Genomic DNA, 6,000 nt, shown 5'->3' with positions numbered 1-6,000 from the left:
TTACTGGTGCAACGAACAGTGCTGGGCAGAAGAAAATACATCGAATGGCAATTCCACCTGCCATATAATCCAACAGGGGCAGGTCTCATTGAATGTTGTAACGGTTTCTTAAGGCTGCCCTGAAGACAGACTCACAGACCCTGCAAGGGTAGATGAAAAGACTCTATGAAACCTTACGGGACCTGAATGGAAGACCCCAAGACAGCAGACCCAGTGCCCTGAGAATGTTGCAGACAACATAGGCCACCCTGCTTAGGATCCAAATTATGGGCACTGATCAACACGTAAGACCCCAGATTGGTAATGAAAATCTTCTGCTCCCTGCCCCTGAGAATTTAGAACCAGGTACCCATAGAATAAAATAGCCTTAGAAGGTGCAGGTAGGACCCAAGTGGTGTGGCCTACTTGCACCCTGGGGGAGATTATTGGAGGTGGGAGGCTCAGTAGTCCCTCCAGTAATAGGTACATGGCCTACTGATATTGTGGTCAACACTCCAGTCTTCATTGCTTAAGGGAGCCCCATCGTGTCCCTATGGCAGATCAGGTGCCTGATCTAATTATGTGGCTGCAGACATCTGGCCAGAAGGTGTGGTACAGGTGGCCTGGACACTCCCCAGTACAAGCCAAAGCGTTGACCCAGGGTAGAAATACAGCCTGTATCTTGTCCTGGAGAGCAGACCTTCCCCTCCTGCTACTCCTGAAACATCTGTATTACTCCCCGTGAGCCTTCAGGATCAGACGGAATGAAATGCCATCAAAGTGTTCCAGTGTTACTGTCAGATCATGTGCAATACCTGGTGATGGTCTACATGGAACTGATGGAACATAGGACGGACTTGCAACTCATGACCGCATGCCTCCAGTAACATCATCAGGAAACTGGCCCATAAAAGACTATGAACATTCATGATTGTCACTTGTCTTGAATTGTACCAACATACGTCACGATGGAAATTGTATAAGCGTTGCGATATAGCGGATCTCTGTATTAGGAAAAGCTTACCCTTTAGTCAACCTGATCATTGGTTCATGCTGTGAAGGGGTGGAGTGTATGGGAACTGCTGAATCATGGCCTGAACCTCTGATTGATCACCTGAGGTGAGAAATGAGTCAGCCCTGGGAGCACAGGTGAAGACAATTCACCTACACTGTCGGAAGGAGTGAAGCCTGCCTCCACCTCTCCTAGACCCATTTAAGTGCTGACCACTAGTGGGAAAGGATTTCTTCTGGAGATCTCCTCCTCTGGAGTTTCATAGTGAGCCCAAGATATGGGTAAGCACTCTATTACAATTACATTTACATACAATTACAATTACAGTATTACAACTGCGTAGCCCAGCTCTTTGGTATATTTCATAGCTATAGCATCTGTACATTCATTGATTATACAGGGAGCCTGATGTATGAAAAGCTGGGCATATACCAGCTGTGTGCTCTTGTAGCCTGGAAGATCAACAGTATTTTGAGCTGTATCAACAGAGGGGTGGCCATCAGGAAGAGGAGAGGGACTGTTTTCCTCTACTCTGCTTTTCTGAGGCCCCATCTGGAGTACTGTGTCCAGGTCTTGAGCCCCCAGTATAGGAAGGATATGGAATTGTTGGAATGGGTCCAGAGGAGGGCCACGAAGAAGTTCAGAAGGCTGGGGCCATCTCTCTTATGAAGAAAGATTGGAGGTGTTAGGAGAAGAGAAGGCTCTGGTGAGACCTCACTATGGCCTTCCACTACCTGAAAGGAGTTTACAAGCACAAGAGCAGAGGGAATGACTTTTTACATGCATACATAGTGATAGGACACTAAGAAAGGGGATTTAGGTTGGATATTAGGAAGACATTTCTTACTCAGAGAGTGGTGAGGCACTAAAACAGGTTGTCCAGGAAAGATCTGGATGCCCCATCTCTGGAGACATTCAAGGCCAGGTTGGATGGGATCCTGGGCACCCTGATTCAATGGCTAGCAACCCTGTCCATTGCAGGGGAGTGGGGACTAGATGATTAGCAAGGTACCCCCAACTTAAGCCATTTTATGAATCTATGGTTCTATGTACTATGGGAATTCTGCAGGACATTTGGTTTGAGATTAAAAAAGCATTTTTTATTAGGAAAGTTTAATGGAATATATCTAGAGCGGCACTTACCTCATGGAACGTTGATTTCAAGGTTAAATTTTTTGACCAGAAATGGTTAGGCAGTGAGACCTGTGGTATAGAGTTTCTGATTGAGTGACTGATTATGTGTCCCTGCACGTTTTCATGAAGTACTTTGAAAAATCCAATTGTATCTATTGAGAGCATTAAGGAGGTTAAGATTGGAGGCAGCCTGGGCTGTAGTGATCATGCCTTGGTAGAGTTTGTGATCTTGGAGAATGCAGGGCTGGCAAATAGCAGAACTAGGACCCTGTGCTTCAGGAGAGCAAAATTCCAGCTGCTCAAGGAACTGCTGAGTGGGATCCCTTGGGAAACTGTCCTAACGACATGGGCACAGAACAGAGCTGGCAGATCTTTAAGGACACCCTTCTGAGAACACAACAGCTCTCCATCTCCCAGCAGAAGAAATTGAGCAAGGGAGGCAGGTGACCGTTGTGGCTGTGCCAGGACCTGCAGCTTAAACTGAGAGGAAAGAGGGAAATGTACAGAAGTGGAAGCAGGGTTGTGTATCTTGGGAGGAATACAGGGATGTTGTGTGTGTGTGTAGAGGTAGGATTAGGAAAAACAAGGTGCAGATAGAGCTGAACTTGGTAAGGGATGTGAAAAATAATAAGAAAGGAGGGATCCTACAGGTACACAGGCAGGAAGAGACAGGCCAAGGAGAGTGTTCCCCCTCTGATGAAAGGTAAGGGGGAGCTGGCTTCTTCAGACATAGAAAAAGCTGAGGGACTCAATGAGTGCTTTGGCTCGGTCTTCATGGGTGGTCAGGCTTCCCATGTCTGCTAGTGCCATGAGCCTTTAGGTGTGAGTGTGAGTGTGCAATTTCTGTCCCACTGTAAAGGTGGAGCACGTCTGAGTCCTCTTCATGAAACTGAACGTGTATAAGTTCGTGGGGCTGGATGATATCCCTCCCAAGGTTTTGAAAGAGATGGTTGATATGGCTGCCAAGATGCTCTCCATCACATTTGAAAAATCGTAGCTGTCTGATGAAGTCCCAGGTGACTGGAAAAAGGGAAATGTTACTTCCATTTTTAAGAAAGGTAGAAAGGAAGACCTGGGAAACTACAGGCCAGTGAGCCTGTACCTGGGAAGATCATGGAGCAGATCCTCCTAGAAGCTATATTAAGGCACATACAAGATGAAGAGGTGATTCGAGACAGCCAGTATGGCTTGACCAAGGGCAGATCGTGCCTGACCAATCTGATGGCCTTCCATGATGGAGTGACGGCTTTGGTGTACAGGGGAAGGGCGGTGGATGTCATCTACCCGGACTTCTGCAAGGTCTTTGACATCCTTCTCCACATCCTTGTTTCTAAATTGGAGAGGGGTGGATTTGAAGGATGGACTGTTTGATGGATTAGGAATTAGCTGGCTGGTTGCAGTCAGGGTAGAGACTGGTCACAAGTACCTCAGGGGTTGGTCTTCGGACCAGTGCTCTTCAGTGACATAGATGATGGCATCAAGTGCACCCTCAGCAAGTTTGCGTATGTCATCAAGCTGAGTGATGCAGTCAATACACTGGAAGGAGGCAAAGCTGCCTCCACCTCTCCTGGACCCATTTAAGTGCTGACCACTAGTGGGAAAGGATTTCTTCTGGAGATCTCCTCCTCTGGAGTTTCATAGTGAGCCCAAGATATGGATAAGCATTCTATCTATTCTGTTTCCGTATTACAACTGTGTAATCCAGCTCTTTGGTATATTTCATAGCTATAGCATCTGTACATTCATTGATTATACAGGGGGCCTGATGTATGAAAAGCTGGGCGTATGCCAGCAGTGTGCGCTTGCAGCCTGGAAGGCCAACTGTGTTCTGGGATGCATTAAAAAAGGGTTGGCCAGCAGGGAGAGGGAGGTGATTGTCCCCCTCTACTCACTCAGCTCTTGTGAGGCCCCATCTGGAGTACTGCATCCAGGCCTGGGACCCCCAGAACAGGAAGGATGTGGAGCTCTTGGAGCGGGTCCAGAGGAGGGCCACAAAGATGATCAGAGGGCTGGAGCACCTCTCCTATAAGGACAGGTTGAGAGTACTGGTACTGTTTAGCTTGGAGAAGTGTCTGGGGAGACAGATTGTGGCCTTCCAATACTTGAAGGGAGCATATAAACAGGTGGGGGAACAGCTGTTTACGGGGGTGGATAGTGATAGGACAAGGGGGAATGGTTTTAAACTGAGACAGGGAAGGTTTAGGTTAGATATTAGGGGGAAGCTTTTCACACAGAGGTGGTGAGGCAGTGGAGCAGGTTGCCCAAGGAGGTTGTGGATGCCCCATCCCTGGAGGCATGCATTCGTGGCCAGGCTGGATATGTCTCTGGGCAGCCTGGTCTGGTGGTTGGTGACCCTGCGCATAGCAAGGGGGTTGAAATTAGATGATCATTGTGGTTCTTTTCAATCCAGCCTATTCTATGATTCTATCTTTCTATGATTACAAAGAAACATGCCTGAAATCATTATATTGTTCCTGAGAGAGCTGCTTTCTAAAACGTGATTTCTTTCACAGAAAAAGTAGGAAGGACAAATCTTAGTGAAATTTTTTTTCCAGCTATGAAAAGTGTAGGAAGAAAGCCCAACTTTAAATCTATATTTCCTTCAGATCAGTATGTTGATTTTTAGGGAAAGTAGGTATAAAAACTTTTTGGTTATGGACTTCTATTGCAGAAGATTTTTAGTGATAGCCTATTAAACAAGCAAACATCAAAAATGTGATTCTATTTTATTACAGCTTAAGTAGGAAAAGTTCCAGTTTCTGAGGAGATCAAAAATTGCATGGTTGACATAAAAAAAACACGGTGGAATTTTATGAAAAGTTTCAGAAAATTACAGACTAAATGAACATAGTTTAGATAGCATACATGAAATGGAATAAGAAGTCAGTGCTGCTTGTGTTGAGATCAGGCAGTTGTGAGGAGTAATCAATCAAAAACTATCAGAATCCCCCTTTCATATTGTGGGTTTTGGTTAAACTTATTTTGTCAAGCACCCCATTGTAAATAAGACAGTGAAAATTCTACTGTTGGGTTTTAAGCAGTTTTTCCTGCTTTGAGAATAAAACAAAATCGAAGAGAAAATGAGAAGCAAAAGCAATCATATAGGACTTAAAGAACATGTATCTTTAATTTATATCCTCAAGATATAGGCTTAAGTAGCATCAGTCAGGGTCTGATGAGAGGCTGCCTACAGATTTTCCTTTTGGGCTCCCCATTTTCCTCATTCTGAGACATTCCAATTCTTTTCCTATGGAGGAGGGAGGTGAACAGGAAAGAACTCAGAAATGGAGCAAGGACAAAATGGATCTCATGGGACTCTCAGTAAAACTTCAGTTAATTAAGCACTACAATTTCCTGCCATTTTAGTTCTGCAAGAGCATCAAACTAATGTCATGGTAGTTTTTAACAAATAAACACAATGCCAAGGTCACTGCAGAAGACCTGGAACCTTCTCTTGTCTCAGAAGAATTTCTCCAAACTGTTTCCTTTGCCTTTCCCGAATCTAATTGCCCTTTTATCAACTCAATTAAGAGGCGATTAATAGATTAATATATTCTATCAGTGTTTTCCATTAACTGTACCGAAGTTGCAGAAGACTCAATCGGTAAAAGTAGTTTTGACTTTTTTTCTTCTCTCTCCTCCTTTTTTTTTTTTTTTTTTTTTTTTTTTTTTTTTTTTTTTTTTTTACCTTTTCCCAGACACAATTCCCAGTAGAATCTTCTGTGTGCAGATTGCAGATGCAGGTCTTTAGCGGCAACCAATTTAGTCAACTGCATTTCCTTTGCATCTTCTCTCCATCCTCATTGCAATAGCGTAGAAGATTTTAGAACATTCATCATCTTTTGTTTAGCTTTGTTTAGCTCCTCATATTAAAC

This window comes from Phasianus colchicus, chromosome 1, assembly GCF_987193195.1.
Source record: "Phasianus colchicus chromosome 1, bPhaCol1.hap1.1, whole genome shotgun sequence".
In the NCBI taxonomy this organism is placed as follows: domain Eukaryota; kingdom Metazoa; phylum Chordata; class Aves; order Galliformes; family Phasianidae; genus Phasianus; species Phasianus colchicus.
Note: the sequence above shows the minus strand (reverse complement) of the source record.